The sequence below is a fragment of the Centroberyx gerrardi genome, chromosome 5 (genome assembly GCF_048128805.1).
Source record: "Centroberyx gerrardi isolate f3 chromosome 5, fCenGer3.hap1.cur.20231027, whole genome shotgun sequence".
Taxonomy (NCBI): Eukaryota; Metazoa; Chordata; class Actinopteri; order Beryciformes; family Berycidae; genus Centroberyx; species Centroberyx gerrardi.
The window spans coordinates 12,576,543-12,595,161 of record NC_136001.1 but is presented as its reverse complement, the minus strand read 5'-3'; the positions used below and the strand labels follow the sequence as shown (position 1 = coordinate 12,595,161).

The 18,619-nt window shown below is 41.7% G+C and overlaps 1 protein-coding gene across 1 annotated transcript in view; it reads left to right on the top strand.

Moving 5' to 3' along the window:
* Window positions 1-5,840: 5,840 nt before the first annotated feature.
* Window positions 5,841-18,619, top strand: part of tafa3a (TAFA chemokine like family member 3a) — a 68,747-nt gene continuing 55,968 nt past the window's right edge. The window contains exon 1 of the mRNA XM_071903908.2: window positions 5,841-6,231. The gene's annotated coding sequence lies outside the window, so the exon portion shown is untranslated. The remainder of the gene's footprint in view (window positions 6,232-18,619) is intronic.

Below are 18,619 nucleotides of genomic sequence, written 5' to 3'. Positions count from 1 at the left end.
GTAAAGGTCACTGTAAATTTGCTACAGACACACTATACTATCCCTGCACTAAATCCCTATGGGGATATTATAGCAATATTATAATGGGGGGGTTATTTCAACATATACTCTAGCCTATATGTTGAAATAATCCTGTAATAGCCTACTTATGAGGCTATCTAATGTAATAATACATTATATTTGAATGAAATATGCACCCTGAGACTGAATTCATACATTACTCCCATGATGTTGGAAATCTTATAGTTTAGATTTGTGAACATGAATAAATCTCCCCAGAGCTGAAACAAGAGAGCAAGGCTCTTCTGATTATGTCATCAAGTTGCTAACACATGATTTGGGTTTTTGTAAGAGCTGACAGATGATTTCAGAACATTTTATGTCATTTATGCCTATTTAAATAGGCATGTTCACAAATCTAAACTATAAGATTTCCAACATCATGGGAGTAATGTATGAATTCAGTCTCAGGGTGCATTTATGCCTATTTAAATAGGCATAAATCATTATGCTACAACAGTGCAAGTAGCCTACATATTGTTTGACCTACAGTATATCAGTCCCATCCAAATGACTACTCTCACATAATGGGACTAAAGGAAATTCCTTAAACTTTAGAGCACATTCATCCTCCACATTTTATTTTTCAGAAAATGCTATTCAGTAACAAACAGGACTAAAAGATATCCAATTTATGAAGAATCTTGTCTATGTTACAGACACACTGCAACAGAGAAGATATTAATCTTGTGTCATATGTATCTTTTGCTTTGGTTCCCACATTATTATTCTATTTACTGCTGATTTATTGCACCATGCACAAATGCAAGGTGATGTAGGATATACAATAGGTTTATTATGTGAGATACAAACATAGCTTGTGGTAATCATGTAGTAACTACATAGTGTTTTGGTCCCCACCATCATCAAATGTGCCCAGACATGCACTACTGTATGGTATCCCATCCTACCAAGGTGGTTTGCTGTTTTAATTGAAAATACCTGGTTACTATTCTTCACCTACAAACCACAAAAAACTATGTTTCCTTTGATGTGAAACACTGCACAACATTGCAGACTTATACAGTGATTACAGTACAGTGCAGTTGGTTGTATTTGTCCATGGCATTACAGAAAGTCCATGTTTTGGTGTCCTTTTAAAAGAAGAGTAAGCACTTAGTGGTACATCAAAACCATAGGAGCCTGCAACTGTGTTACATAACCGTTTTAACTGAGACCGTAGTCCATCTTTCAGCTGATAGTGTTCAAGGACTGAAGTGTTGATAAAAATGCCCCTATAGACTGTGCTTGCTCTTACAAATCATCGTTGCCAGGTAAACATACATGTGTCAATACTTAAGATGTGGACTGTGCTCCTATTTGTTATATTGTCCTCTCACGTGTTATTGTGTTTTTACTGTCTATAAAGCACTTTGTAACTTTGTTTTGAAACATACAATACAAAAAAGTTTATTCTTTAGTATTCATTCAATATAATTACAATGTTTTCATAGGCTACTCAAGGACTCTGTACTTCTATAGTAAAGGTAGAGTCAGATTAGATTACAGATCAGAGTAGTTGTGTCTTTGCTTTTGTTAATTTTTATTTTTTTTGTTATTTTGTTAATTTATGGTATTGTTTTGTTTGTTTGTTTGTTTGTTTGTTTCTTTTGTTCATATGAGGTGAGTTTTTTGGGGGGAATTTTTTTGTCACTTAATTTCTGTGCTTTATCATCTTGAAGCTAAACTAAACTAAACTAAACTAAACTAAACTAAACTAAACTAAACCAAACCAGCACAAAGACCACATTGGAGTTGTTTTGTACAGTTTTTGATTAAGTTCTGTAGCCTATAATAACATAAATAGATGATTGCACCTGTATATATTTTCCACTAGATGGAGCCAGAGTATAATAGATGGGACACAACCGGAAAAGAGTAGGGAGCAGATGTTGTGGAGGAGGCTAATGTGAATTTACTGATGTTTGCAGACCTTTAAAACAGATGGAGGTTGTTTCGTGCTCAAACATGTTACTTTTGATCCATTATATACTCAATAGGATGCATATGTTCCCCAGTAACCTTTAATGATTACCATGTATGTATATTTGTGATTCTGCTTTATCACTGCTTACTGTCTGCAGTAACACATGCTGGCAAGTGATAAAAGAAAATGAAACGACTTCCTTTGCTTCAAAGGATGGTTTGTACTTTTATTTCCTCTCTCAAAGATGAAGCACTCTCAACATCCAGTAGCAGTGGATGAAGATTTAATCTCTCTCCTGATGAATGACCCACTACTTCTCTGTCAGGGGGGTGGGGGGGGGTGGCTGAGGCACGGGGCACGAATGTGTAACCCAAGACTGCTGTGAATCTAATGGAAACAGGGGATATGACAGGTGAATTTGTTTCTTTGATATTTTTCTCTAGCTTTATGTGTCTATATAGGTGCTCGTATGTAGGCTATGAGTGCTTGTGTGTGTGTGTGTGTGTGTGTGTGTGTGTGTGAGAGAGAGAGAGAGTGTGTATGCAACAATGTGGCTGCCAATCAGGCACTCTTGTAACTGACTGACCCAATATCTGATTGCATTAATAGTGTTTATGTCCTTTGTACCTTGTATTTATGTGGACATAAATAAATATTCTAAATGTGTGTATGGGGGGACAGACACTAGGCCCGGTTTAGAGGATCTCTAGCGAGAGGAGACAGGGAATACAGAGGCAGAGAGAGAAAACAAGACAAAATGAAAATAATACTGTGTCAAAATCTCAAGAGTTCATATTTCATGGTCTGACAATGCAGTATGAACGCTCAGCAATCAGTGCTAAATGTTCCTTTTAGTCATTCATTTAATTTCATATTTAGTGTTACATTTTGTTTTCCTTGAAAGAGGTGAAAAAATCTGCCAGTGGGGGTGAGATCATTTCACTCATTTCCAATGCAGTGTCACCTGTTTTGAGAATTCTCTTGAAACAAGTGACAATGTTTTGAAAAAAGGTGCATTCCCCCCTACTAGTGTCACGATAATGTCACTTAATTCTTGAAATGAGTTGATTTGCATGGTGAAAATTATCTTACCTTGTTAGCAAATTTGTTCACCTGTTTCAAATAAAACACAACTTTAAGACTCACTAGAAGATTAAATGAGTTCTTAAGATGTAGCCTATTTGCGGTGTTTTATTTTGTTTTATGGCATTTTATTTTACAGTTTTGAATTTTAAGTGTTTTACGTCTTGTGGTTCATTAACCTTTCTTTGTCCCTCTCTGTCTGTTTTAAGTGTGCCTGCCAAAACAAATCCCAATCAACCATGTTGAGATGGCAATAAAGTACTGAACTTGAACTTGAACTTAAGATGCACATTTTTGCAGTGAAAGATTGACTGGACACAAACACAAGCCACTACAGCCTCTTTTGTCTTTGAAATATGCTCTTTTTGTTCATCAAAGCCTTCATGGCAGCCCCGCTGTTCAGACTGAATTGAGTTTACAAATATTCTGGCTTTGTGTGGCCAATATTTCTTCCTGTTCCCCACTATCTGAGAGAGTTGGTGAAGTTGGAAACTCCATTAGGGCGGGCCCTTGATGAAAACCCATTAATGGCTCCGCTATTGGGATTGAGGTCGGGGAAAGACCTGGCAGTGCAACCGCACACAAAGCCATAAAGCCTGATGTAGCTGCCTCTCCTCCAGCAGCTGCGGTTGGAGTGACGCTTGAGAAGAATAAGTGTCCCAGGGTCTGCGAACCTGTTGAATTAAAGGGGGCATTAACTGCTGCTTCCTCTGCATTATTGATAGCCGGCTCCATTCCTGAGGCCATTATGCCTCCTATTTTTCCCCTCGCAATTTTCTGGTAGACGTCCCACTGTCTTCCAGCACACTTCTGCGGTTAAGGCGAGGAGGGGTTCAGGCAGAGGGCTCGCGCTGCTCCCTGCTGGGCCTGTTATTTTAAGCTGAACTACCACAATCAATGCCCTGTTGAGCCTTACAGCGCTCTGGCTCCCTGCGTGACGTGCGAGTAAGCACAGGATGACACTGTTATGCCAGGTGCCACCGAACACGACCTAAAAAGACAGTGAGGGTTCCTCTGTAAGATGTCAAATCACATAATGCCCAAAAAGCAGGAGATGTGTGTTTGTCATTGGCAGGCATGAAAGTCTCCTGTGGTGTGTCACCTCAGAGAGACCAGAGCCTGTTCAGAAGTGTCCCTGGCTTTTATTAGATTTGGATGCCAAACGCTCACTAATCGGGATTACCTCATGACTCTGAGGCTGAGTCGTCTCATCTGTGACCTATGTGCTTGTGGCCTTTTGTTGAGCTCTGCAACAGAAGCTAATAACGTTGGCTTTATCTCCTCTCCCACAGCTTGAGACACCTTACCTCATGGTTGACCTCATCCTGTCATATGATTTAATGAGCTGCGCTGTCACAAACCACAGTGTCAGGGCTATGACAAGATAGGTCTACAGTATGCACTAGAGATTAATGAGGTCATCTTCTCTCTCTCTGTGTCTCTCTCTTTCTGTCTGTCTCTACCTGTCTCTCTCTTTCTGTGTACGTGTGTGTGAGAGAGAGATTAAGAGAGAGAAAGAGAGAGAGAGGGAGAGAGAGAGAGAGAGAGAGAGAGAGAGAGAGAGAGAGAGAGAAAGAGAAAGACTTGACAACCTGGTAGGCGATCATATAAAGACTGGCCTAAATAGAAACAAAATAACAGCTTCTCTGTCTAAAGGAAATTATGAACTGAAGTTATAGGCTTTTAAAGTGATGTGAAGCCTGGCTTAGCTCTATATATCTGCTCCGAATTTTATAGCACAGCCCGGTCAATGATAATGGGCTGACATTTTTGTACTTAGTCCTCTAGGATTTGTGTGCTCTGCCCTTTGATTCTGTGTGTGTGTGTGTGTGTGTGTGCGAGAGTGTTTACTGAGCTTGTCTATAAGGTAGATGGCTTTGGGTTTATGATGATAACACTCTGAGGGTGTCCAAAAGCAATCAAATCCAAATCCAAATGTTTGCTTCCCATCTCCACAGGCTATTTCAAAGCTTGTATTGATTATTCCGCCCATTGCTGCCTTTTGGGGGCCAGACAAAAGAGACTGCTTGAGAAATGGAGAGATGATAATGCAATTACTGGGGGGAAGCCTTTTTAGACTGGGCCATAATGCTCGAGGAGGGAGGAAGTTTAGCGTCAGAGAAAAACAGATGTATTATCATAACCTCAGTGAGTGCTAATGCATGTCATAACACACCAGGTCCGCTCAGTAAATGTTTTTATGCATACCCGCAGTCCCAAAATAGCTTCATCCATCTCAAGCACTTTTTCTAAAACCATATCACATCATATACTGGTCCCTTTTAAATTCATAGTTTGGTTTGTTTGCATTTGGTTGCAGTACATTTCATTATGATAGGTGCTGCAAATAAAAAAAAAAACAGCCATATTAACTGTGTCATTCAATAAAGAAACCACAAATAGTGCCGGCACAACTTGTGCCAACATTAAGGTGCATTTTATGGCCTTTTCTCTTACACAGTAATTGCGCAAACAAAAAGACAATTAATAGTTTTTATTTGCGAAGAGGTCTGCTGCCATCGCGAAGAGGGCACAATCATCCAGTTGTTATTATCTGTGGCTGGATTGAGATAAATGGGCCATCTATGTAAATCTCTGCACTCCTTCCTCGCATCAGCACCAGCCGAGGCCGCAGATCTCCACTGGATGGCGCTGAAACACCGGCGCAGCGCCGCCCGGGAACACGCACACCGTGAATCCGGTTGCTCTCGCATCCCTCGGACCTCAAATGCATTTCTCTAACTGCACGAAGACGTTGCCAAAACCCAAGTGCAACCAGTATGTGGATGGATTGTATTAATCACATCATGGTTGAATCCAGAAACTATGAGTGACAGTCTGGCGTGTTGTCCAGCTCCTGCAGCGCCTTTGCGAATGGGAAGTTGTGAGGAAGAGCCGGAGGACCAGCAACTTTCATAGACTTTCAAGTCCACTGCATGCAAGTAGCCTGCAGCTCAATTTAGACTTCTTTGACTCAGGGATTGTGCGTCTGGAGCGCTTTGACATTAGCCCAGTCTTTTTAGGTTATGTGTTGTCGAGGGCACCTTAAAGCGGCAAGGAAATGGCATTTCTCTAAAGAACAAATCTCTGGTTTTTATGGTTGACAATGGAGAACAAATGAGAGGGACATTTCCCGGGATTAACTGACAGCACAACGACAGGTAGGTTATATTCGCCTGCGCTGAAACCGTATATATGTATTTTTGTATTGACATACACATATTTTTAAATGAATTTGTATAATGTATGGAATTTACGAACACTGGATGCTAATTATTGAATGCGAAATATAATTTATGTTAATGCATGTTTGAATACCCAATAATCAAACGCCTAATAGCTCATGTTTGACTGCGAAATAGCCTACCAGTCAAACCCATGAATAAACTTATCGATTAGATTATTGATTGTTTCCACAAGGATAAATAGTTATTAACTTGCTGGGCAGCAGACAGTACTACAAACTAATCAGATGACTTCAGGTGAGGCAGGCAAACGTTCCCTTTTAGATGCATCTTTTTTATTAATCCTAGACAGCAATATTCATGAAGCAAGATTAGGTTTATCGCTGTTATTAACTCGACAGTATGGTAATATGCCTTTGAAATCGCTGACTGCATAAATTAGACTAATCGTAATTCAAGTTATACTGCTCATTTAGAGATCAGCGCGTTCATTTTTGGGTGCAGGAAGGCGCTAATGGAACTGCAAATGGGCAACTTACGTTTTTAAAATGCAAAACTTATTAGCGCAGGATGAAAGCCACGTAGTCAAAGGGAAATGAGTGTGGCCGCGGTCCTGCACCGAAGTTACTGTTGTATGGTCATTATAATTTCAGAGAAGAAAACCTTAAAACCTTTAACTGAATGATCACTGATAATCCTGTGAATGATCAGCACTGTCATCTCTCTCTCTCTCTCTCTCTCTCTGTGTCCCTGTCATTATCTATCTATCTATCTATCTATCTATCTATCTATCTATCTATCTATCTATCTATCTATTTCACTCCCTATGCTACCCCCCCCCTCTCTCTCTCTCTCTCTCTCTCTCTCTCTCTCTCTCTCTCTCTGTGTCCCTGTCATTATCTATCTATCTATCTATCTATCTATCTATCTATCTATCTATCTATTTCACTCCCTATGCTCCCCCCCCCCCCCCCCCCCTCTCTCTCTCTCTCTCTCTCTCTCTCTCCCTCTCTTGTGATGTGACGCAATGTATTACATCCAATATGGACCTGACATGCAGTATGTTCAACTTGTTTTTTGGGGATTTTTTTTTTCATCAGACATTGGCAACATAAAGGAGAGCGCATCATTTACTCAACAGTTGCCACATGACATATGGGCATCAAAAAGAATAACGTACCTTTAGTGAAGGTAACACCAAACAAAAGCATGGCTCCCTACAGTAGCCTAAGCTTTACAAACAAGTCAGATCGCTGCTCTGAAATGGGAGTGGAGCTGGAGTTGAATTCACAGCGTGTCCTCTATCAGTGTGATTCCCCTCAACTCCAAAAAGCTCCAGCTAAGCAGCTTGTTTATGAGTTTAGAAAAGTACAATATCTTTGTGGATTATGCTTAGAAGACACGAACAGCATCCCTAATGAAAACTAGCTCTAGTTTTCCCTGTCAGCCCCTCTGCACGCAGACTGTAGATATTTATGATTATGCTTACACACCACTGTGAATACTGTGTTTCTCTCTGTAGAAGTCTCAACCCTCCTGCCCTCTCTTTCCCCTCTCCCCCCCACCTCCCACTTCCTTTCGTTTTTTTTTTTTATCTCGGTCTATCTCCTTGTTCGACCCATTCTTTCATCTGCCCTTCATCCCCTTGACAGGCGTTGTGCGGTCAGCTGTTTTTTTTCTCCCCCCCTCAATTAGTGCTATCATCACATTTCATCCTGCGGAATACAGGGATGGTAATAACCTTACGGCTCCTATTGCGTGGTGATACAATTCTGCTGTGATTAATTGAAGTCCCCTCAGAGAGTCAGAGGAGGCGTAGATCTTCCCTTTCACACTCACTGACAGGCAACCCATTACAGTGTTTTATAGATCGCCGTCAGTAGCCCTTGAAGCTGCCTGCGGCCCACTGTTGTTCTGGAGGGTTTTATTGTGCAGTGTTATTGGTAGGTATTGCTGACAGGCAGAGCAAAGGCCACCATGGGATTATCGGAGATGGGATGTCTGTGACAGTTCCTCTGCGCTTGACAGAAACACTGGAAACTTGGAACGATTTGTGATTGTGGAAAACTTATAAGAATTTGTCACGGCGCTAAACACTTGGCATGAAGTTGCCCCTCGTACCTGTAAACACCCTGCCTTTGCCTTATAACCTTGCCGACGTCGTGCCAAGACATTTCCCCTAACAAGAGGGAAAGGAGGGGTGGGCTGCTTGTTCCATTTTGGTGGTAACAAAACACCCAGCAGCTCTGCAAAAAAAAAAAAAAATGCCATCACCCACTCAATGCCAGCGTGCAGAGGATAGATAGATTAGCTTACAATTTCAGTCGTGTTACTTAAAAGCCACCGTCGCACAGGCAATGCAACAAACAGCAGAGCCTGAAGAAGGCACGGGAGTGCAGGCTGAGGCTTGGAGAGAGAGAGTACTTGATATGCATGAGCCACCAGGTGATTTCCAGAGGAAGAGAACACCATGGATAAGAGGCTTGTCTCTAGTTTTAAGGAGCCACCCCAGGCAGTATTTGTGTTTTCCGCCAGCTTCCTGCTCCCTCTGTCAGATCAATATAACGTGAGACACTGGCTTGTGTTTGCAGGCATGAGACAAAACAAGCACATATATTTTACTTTTTACTCTCTATACATAGGTAGGCCTACTTGAAGCCCTATGGAACTTGTAGTTGTACTATGAAGACTGGAGTCCTTCCAAATGCTGTGTGTCTGTTCTCACTCTCAATGCAAGACTGACATTTCTGTATTCAGTTTCCTATACTGCAGGCATGTCTAATGTGTCATTTTATGCATACAGTGCAAGTGCATATGACAGCCCAGTGTCTTGTCACAGGGAACGTAGCACTGCAGCGCCATGAGTTAACCATAAAATCTTGGGTATTGCCTCATTTGAGAAACTTGGTATTCAACACCAGCGCTGTGCATTTGGCTTTGCGGAACAATAAAAAGTCAGCCATCTATCTACATGATTACACCCGATTTCAGCAACCCAAGATTCCCGGCTCAGCGCCGTTCACAGGCTAATGTGTTTAGAAAGCACAGTTTGTTCCACCTCTCAAAGCGCCAGCCATAGCCGCTGAGGTGAATCCGTTGAGTGTTTAAGGGGAATTTCTAAGCCCCATCGTAGCGGTCGAAATGCAGCATCGTGACGCGAGTGTGCCGCTTCGTCATGTGAGGAGGAAGAGGACGTGGGGGGAGCACATCCCATGTTTTATAGATGCCATTTAAAGGAGCATGCCCAAGATAGGCTGGCTGCAATGAACTGTAACCGCGACAAAACACCAAGACAATAAACAAACAAATTGGTTGCCTGGAAGCCAGCAGTGTCCCACTCACTCGCCCGGGCCTGATCCTTGCCGATGCAGCAAGCTGGTTTCTCCTTAGAGATTAGGCTGTGAAACACAACTCCATCTCTTATTTATTTATGTTGATTTGCTATGTGTGTGTGTGAAAGAGAGAGAGAGTGAGAGACACAGTAAAGCAGAAAGAAAGTGTTTATTGTGTGTGTGTGTGTGTGTGTGTAAGTGACATGACCTGTGTGTTTGCGCATGTGTATGTGTGTATAGGCTTCTTGCTTTGTTATTGGTTGGTTAACTCAGTTGCATCTGTTGTCCACTCAGTGTGTCTGACTGGGGTGCAGACCGGGGTCCTGCAGGCCCGATCATGTAAAGTTCACACGGCTTTGTTATGGAACGGGAGCAGTGAACAGCTCGTGCCGCGCATTTGAACAGGATCCCACAGTGCATTTAACTTTTTGCTTGAACTCCTTGATTGAACCTGAATTACAATGTACGCTGCAATGTCTCATCAAATATTAGTGTATTTGTCTGCAAGATGTCTCAGCTAACTCACGTCCTCTTGCCATAGCAAATACAGTACATCCATAAAACATAATATAACTACTCATAATTCAAGTAAAGAGATCTTTTTCTGAGGTATGTTTGTTATAGGAACCTATCCTTTGGAACCAATTTGTATCATGTTAGACTCCTATGAGATTCAATCCAAATGATCCAAATTAAACTTGACTTCTATCCAGATCTTAGAAGACTTTTACATTTCTATTTGAACTGTATCCTAGGTTCCTAGGTTGGGTATAATTTCCTTGGAATTGTGCAAGGTTTGGCTCAGAATATGACATGATTTCAAAATGATTCTTTCATATTTTGGAACCGATCCAGCTGGATTCCCAGAGTACTTTCTGTCTAGGGATGACACACACTATCAAACCTCTTCACATTTTCTAAGCCCAAATTCAAATGTTCTTCCCTTTAAATCCATCCCCAGCATACACTGTGTACAGTGGAGGAACCGGGTCACTTTGCCGGAGAATTTCTCCAGCTAACTCTTGAAGTGGTCGGGACTCAACAGGGCAGCGAGGTTTTGAGTCGAGAAGAGCTTCTGCAGAGCTTAGGAATCCACTCTTCCATGGAGGGGGTTTTCAGCTTTGTCGAGCATCAGGCAGCCTCCTTTTCCTTTCCCTTCCTTTCCTTTCCTTTCCTTTACTTTCCTTTCCTTTCCCTCAGTCTCTCTCCATTTCCCTCTCGCTCTCTCTCTCTCTGTCTGTCTGTGTCTCTCTCTCACTCCATTCCCTTCCTTTGAGGTAGTCAGCGTTTGGCAGCCTTCACTCCCAATATTGTGCCATTGCACTGAATTCCTATCAACTCCTTCTCCAGCACAGTGGCGTAGAACTCAATTCTCCGAGCCCTTAACCATCAGCCCAGTGAAAAGGATGGGGAATTGCAGATTTTGAGAAGCCCAGTTCTAAACCCTGTTTCCTTTGGGAGGAAGAGAGCTCTCATTTTTGTTGGCAGATTTTTTTCCTCTCTCTCTCTCTTGGTGCCCCAGGGTCCTTGGCAATGTGTTTTTTTTCCTCTTTTTTTTTTTTCTCTCGCTCTTTCTCTGGTGTTGTTGTCAAGCTCCACCTCATGCCTGTAATCATTAGAATGCAATTTGGGCAGAAAATTGCAATTACGTGGTTTAAAAATGAGCCTGTTATTTTCCACGCTTGTTATTTCTTTGTTGAGAAGGCAAGGGAAAGGCAACTCGGTTCTGATTATAATTAAAGGAATAGGACGCAATAAAGCTGGCAATTATGTCAAAGTTCTCTCCATTTGCTTCATGGAGGATTGCTGTCCAGGCTTTTTTTTTTTTTTTTTTTTACTGAAGTTGGAACAAAGTGGCTTAGTCTCTTGAGGGTTTTTCTGCCGGGGCTTGCTGACATGATTATGGCTGTCCCTTCTCCTGCCCTCCTGCCCCTCAACACGCATACAATGGGAGGGTGTGTGTGAGGAGGGGTGGATTTTGTGACCCAACACAGAGGCTGGTCAGGTTTCTTCATCATCAGATCCCACAACGAAAGAGCTGAGCAAAACTTCAAAGAAGGCTCCTATCTTCAAAAGAATGTACTCGTGTCTTTAAATGTATTGTGCAGAACCCAGCGTCTGAGCCTTGATCTGATGTACAAGACGGGAATGAGAAACAGAAATCTGTTATCTCCCCATGATAGAATTAGCTCAAGGGTAGCTGCAGTTCACTCTTCTCTTTCATCCGTTCAATCATCGTCTTCTCTGTCAGTCATGTATGTGCACATTGTACTTGTACTATAAATACTTACACAGCATTTCGCTTTAATTATTCATTTGCAACTTGATTCGGTTTGATTTATCACTCACATTTCCACTAATGTGACTAACTTATGAAGCACTGTCTTGTGTGAAAAAGGTGCACAAGCTCCAAAAAACACGGATATGTTTTCTTTGTACAACTATAGAATTACCTTGATGCAAATAAGAAACATTTTTATGAGTTTGCATAAGTGTGATAATTATCGAACTGTGGGCTGTTTCTCTTTCTTCTCTCCATCATCTATCCTTCCTCTTGTAGCTATACTACTGTACCCTTACAGTACAGAGAGGCTATTGTCTTTACTGCAGCATATTTCTGATGCTTAGATTGATGTCCGTTTTTCAGGCCATGAGAGACTTTTTTTTTGATATAGCATCAATTTTCAGATACACGGCGGAATTATAAGCCTTGGGATGGAAAACAATTTTGTTCTCTCTCTTTCCCTCTCTCTCCCTCTATCACCCTCCTTTTGCCTTGCACTCCCTCTCTCTTTCAAACACACACACACATACGCTCACATACACGCTCACACACATACTCCCTCACCACGGCGCGCAGGGTGACTAATTTCTCTTGGGCTTTGGACTTCGGAGCAAGAGAGGGTGAAAAGGAGAAAATGAAAGAGAGCGGAGAGGCAGTGGTGCACTGGCAGCTTAGTGGAAGCCGCCCACATCGAAGGAGCCTGATACCTTCTCTCATCTCCTCTGTCAGGCCCTCCTTCTGTTCTTTCCCTGGATCAGTGTGAGCCAGGAGCACCCAGCATGCTGGTAGCCTCTTTGGGACTATGTCAATTTGATCACTGTTTACTCCCCAGTTTCAGGTACTGGAGACAAATCATAAGCAGCTCCCATCTGTGAAGAAAAACGGAAACCAGAGTGTGCTCTTTTTGCATCCAATTTGAGTCGTCTTTGTTGAATTCTGTAGAGTGGAACGGCTGCCAATCAGCGGGGCTTTGTTTACTCTCTATATCCTGCTGACAACTGGCTGTTACAAATATCAGCTGTTGTCGTGTCACACACTGAGCCTTTTTAAAAATCATTAAACACCTGAACCGTACTGTACCTGCCTTTCAGTAAGTCACCAATTATACACGCCAGTACTAAAACTAAAACTAGGGATTTTTGGACCCAACACTCATTATTTAGGGAGCCAAGATCCAATTACGGATTTATCTGCAGATAAAGAATTTCTGCAATCTCTTTTGATAAAACCTCTAGTGAAACGGAGAGGAGCCGGCTACCGTTTGAAAGCCAGATTGCTTATACAAATCTTGGTTGAGTGAGTGAGGTTGTTGGAAATCTAGGCGGCAATTGAAAAGGAACATTTTCTAGTTGTATGTGGGTAAACATACCCCATAGAAACACTTCCTAAAAACTAGTGAAGCAAAGAAACAAATGGCAGTCTCAAAGACTTTCCACTTGCTTAAAACTCTGTAAATTTCTGAATGAGCTGTTACTTTGTTGTACTGAGAATGCAATGAAGCACAGCAGAAATGGGAGAAAAGATGGGAAGAGGACGACTTCCTCCTTATTTGCTGGGACTTCACCCACTGGGCTGCAAGCTCTGGTACTGAGGTTGGACTTATTGTGATAGTATGTCATTTACTGGCTTTGCTCTATATGGCCACTCTCGGCCCATTCACATGTCTGTCCGTAGTTGATGAATGGAGTATCGTCTCCACTGTTGGTCATTGTTGATGGAATTAGGTTGGAAATTTGAAAAAGCGACGAATCCCAGTGAGAAGACACACCATTTGTTTGAGTTTTGTCAAAAAGAGGACACTAGTTTCCAACTAATGTATAGACACAGATCTATCCACCTTAAAAGCATGGGGGACAAAAACAGGCACTTTCTTGATATAAACGTAAAAGCTAGTGTTATGTATAGCGTGCACTTATTTCACCCTTCTTTCGATATAACTTAGCAAGTTGTTAACACTGACACGGGACACCCCTCCCCTCCGCTTCATGATTAGAGACATAATGGAGATATTTTTGCTGCCACTCCCTTTCCCCCTCTTGTACATCTCTTAACACCCCTTCCCCTGGCCCTAATTCATTTAAACTTTTAAAGCAGGGACCTCAATTATTCATGTCCCCCAGCTGTCTGTGGCCCTGGCCCGGCCTCCCGCGGTACCCCCGAGCAGAGTGTGTCTGGATGGACACATTCCCAGCCCGCTCATTAATTGATGCCTCAGTTGATGCCAGAAGTCTAATGCACTCTCACTCTCCCCGTCGCTTTCCTCGCCCGTCCAGAATGTCTTGTCTCATCCCTCTCTCGCACAGAGGGCGCGAGGGTGTTCACAGAAGGCATGATGTCATGAAGTCGTTCTGAAAAGGTTCAGAGGGTGTTTTCACCCCTCTAGCCCCCCTGAGAGCAAAGACCGTGTTAGACAAGGGGTGAGATCTCAAGGAAAACTCGGTTCATGGCCAGACTGCAGGACTCAGGACCGGTATAAGTGGACAACATACATTTCTCTTTTTTTCCCCCCTTTCCTTCTATCTCTTTCCCTCTGTCCTCCTTTCGTTCCTCCTGAGCCGGGCCCTACATTCTCCTCCCATCAGCTGAGTATGTGGGTGGTGGTTACCTCCTCTGCTGTTGCCTAATTTAAAGTGCAGTCTGTACCAGAAGGGAAGGTTCAGGGGGGTCATTATACTGAACATTCACCACAGGGAACAGAACGTGAAGGGTAAAGCAGGATGAAAAGTGAAGTAATTAAGAGCTGCAAAATCATACAAGAAAGGCTTTACTTCTGTCTTTTCTAGCCATCAAAGAGAGAACACGACAGGAGGAATTTGCTTTAGGCAAAATGGGAGTTTTTGCTTCACTTCACTTTTAAAATTTCGTGATTTTGGTTGCTAAGAACGTATAGTAGAAGAAATTATCACTGCATTTCAAATTTTTGGCAGGAGATACAGCACATTTCATATCATATCATATCACATCACATCACATCATATCATATCATATCATATATCATATATCATATCATCATATATATCATGCAACATATATCATATATGATATATATCATATCATATCATATATATCATGCAACATATATCATATCATATATATATCATGTAACATATATCATATCATACTTCATATCATATATCATATATATCATGTAACATACATCATATCATATCATATATATCATGTAACATATCATATATCATATCATAGCATAGCAAAGCACATGTCATAGCATATCATATCATAGCATATCATATAGTCATATACCTGTCATCTGGGAATTAGTTTTTTTGACATTATGAGGTGAATTTCACACAGTCTCTAGCTTGTTACCTATATTCTGGATTTCTTCAACTGTGGCTTGCAATTTCCAAAATGTCTCCCATACCGGAAACGGATTTACTTGAAGGGATTTCTGTTTTGAATTGCTATCGTTTGACCCTGATAACAAGGTGTAGAAAAAATGAGTCTTGACTTTTAAGTGCTCTATTCTGAAATACAAAGCCTGCAGTACGGAGCCTGTCATGGATGCCTGAGTGCCGGCCTGACCACTGTATTAGAACTCTGCAAGAAATCAATTCAGGAAATATAGAGGCAATTATTTTGTCTCCCACATTCGCTGACAAAGTAGCAGCTAACCGAGCCAAGAAGAAAATACAGAATTAAAGAGAAGAAAATAAATAAGTCTGTACTGAGGGGATTGGGGACTGTATATAGAACATGTGGGTGATTTGAAATCCTGTATAGCCCTGCAGAGCAGCTGTAATTAATGAAGACTGTGATTGCATTGATTCGCTGAAACCTGTGCTGATATTTTACTGTGCACATCGAAGGAAATGTAGACTCAGAAAAGGGTCAGATTTGAGGTTAGGAAACATGTTGCAACAGGCAAGTAATCAGCACATACTTTTGCATCTATCACATACTGTTGCCTAGACAGTCGGTCCTATATAACGGGTCTTTTGGGTGTGTAGAGGCGGGTATATGAATCAGTATTTGTGTTCATGCCCATCTAAATTTTCAGCATTATACTAGATCAGTGCTTCTCTTCTTTTTCATATCAAGGACTCCTAATTTAGTAGACATTAGGGCAACAGACCCCGATTTGATGAGATTTTGTCTCTCGGACCCAAATCTGAGAATATTTTTATTGTTCTATATGATTTTGTATTGTAGAAGTATCTGTATTGTAGGTGGAGAGATAACAGTGAAACTATGATCAAAATAATTATTCTTCTACATCCTATAATTGTTCTTGTAAATGAAATAATGAAGTTTAACAATTCAACAATTTGCTGGGGACCCCCTGGAATGCCCTCGAGGACCCCTGGTGGTCCCCGGACCTCACGTTGAGAACCACAGTACCAGATCATATAAAGTATGCAGTACTCTTTTGATATGCTGTAATGCCACACTTCTTTATCTTTGTAAATACCAGACCTGTGTCAAACAGTATAAACCATAATTTTGTTTTAGCTTTTTTTCAGCTACTTCAAGTAGCAGAGGGGTAGATTTGCCACACAGGGCAACACAATGAATGTGAAATTGTTTAGACGATAACAGGAAAGTATTTTGATTTTATTTGAGTATTTAAGTCTTAGTATACATTCTGTGGTAAACAACAATTGTCCTGATGTAGTAAACCCCACACATCTGGTACTCCAACACTGCAGGTTAAAACAAAGAAAGCAAATACAGTTTGACCCATTCTGTTAAACACAGTATGTTCTTCTTTCCTGGCTTGAATTTGTTCAACTGATTAGAGTAAAATAATTCTCAACAGTGTCTTTTACCGACCAAATACTTTTCAACACTGATTAATTCAATCTATCATTTTCTATCATTAGGTGTGTGAGTTCTGGCATTTACTTCCTAATCGGATCTCAGAACTTCATTACACACACAGATCTCTCATGCAGAGCTTTTCAAGCTCTTATTTTCCTATCAAATGAGGTGTGCAGAGATCAGCTGTAAGCCATCAGCAACAGAGGCCAATTGGAAGGGTAATACACTCCTCCTTATGCAAAGATACACAGCCGCGCTCTATGTATTAGCATTTGGGAACGACACAAGCCTCATAATCCTCGGGATAATTAAAAAGGGCACTTTTCCCCTGTATGGCCTATTATCTGCAAATGAGGTCTATAAGAAGAGAGACAGGGAGAGAGAGAGAGAGAGAGAGAGAGAGGGAGAGAGAGAGAGAGAGACAGAGTTGATAGTTTGACAGCTAACAGTTTGTGGAGACTCCGTAGAATTAATGGTGTAGGACTTGACAGACAGTGATTCTGCATTAAGATATGACATATCTCGCCCTGAAGGCCCCTTAGGCACCGCTGGGACTACAGAGTTGGACATGCAGTCGGACATTTGCATTACACCAAAGGTTATAAAGGCATTTTCCTCTAGCGCTGGAGCTAGGCCAGAAGACTGGGCTACATATAGAGCATGTCCTTTCCAAAGAGCATGTTCTGCGACACAGCTTTAAGATCCTGACAGATACTGAACAGCATTCTGACCACTGCGAAAAGAAGAGTAAATCGTTGCTGAAAAGGGGAGAAAATGAAATGGTTCTGGTTCACTGCTAACGAAGCGGGGAATGTTATAGACGTAGTCTCCTCCATCTGTTCTGACAAAAGAGGCTCCAGTGATGGTACATGTGTCTTGCTCATGCCTCCTCCCAGGCATGGATGTGTATGTGAATTAGGGTGCATTGCTGAAAAAAGAGCTGACCTGCTCATCAAGCGTACTGTGGATAAATAAAGGTTAAAAAATGCAGCTTTCCCCTGTCAGAAAGCGTCCTGCTATACATCACGCTGCATCGCTATTCAGCACCGACATCAGATCCTGAGGGAATGGTTCCATTCTAAAACGATTATCCATTTTGAGAAACAAGTGTCTTGTGAATTTAATGCTGCCTTCCTCCAAAAAAATTTGCTATTTTATAAGTAAAGGTTTTGAAATAGCTTCAGTAATATCCCATAGTGTGTTTTACTGTCACGCCAGTAATCATTTTGCAAGGGTATATGCCGCTTTTCCAAAAGTTGGAGTTTTCATTTTGGAAGGAAACTCTTCATACTGTACACAGTGTATGTACTTTGCAAACTGGATCATTATTCTTTTTACAGTAATGTATGTGTTTTTATTGTAAGCTATGGTTACATCAGCTTTACATCTGCTTTACTTTAATAATTGCCTTCAAATGCTGTCTAGTGTCGGTGGTGTTTACCTGCACTTCCATCCTTCATCCTTTGTAATCTGCCAAGTAGCTCAGTTCCATGCTCGACTTTTTCTGAGAATATTGATGCACTATATTGTAAGCGATGATGGTGTGTGTGTGTGTGTGTGTGTGTTTGTGTGCATCCGTGTGTGTGCTGTGTGCTCACGTCCGTATGTGTCTTTTATTTATGTGTGTTTGTGTCTTTTGCGTTTGTGTGTGTGACCCCACAGAAATACGAGTATCTGCCTAATGTCGTTTTCATTATGAGTGTGTGTGCATGTGTGTGTGTGTGTGTTTGGGACGCGCAAGTCTCTGCTTACGACAGTGCCCTGGTAGTAGAGCCCTCTGAAGGGGTGGGGCAGACACCGAGCGCAGACACACCTATTCATCACTGTGAAGCAGGGAGTTCATTAAAATAGCCCAAGCAGCCTCCTCTGTGGCTCCTGAACCACAGCCAGCCTCCCTCGCTAAACAAGCAGGGTCAAAAAGTGATCTCACTACACTTAGATACAGTCCAGCCATACCGAGCGCTGA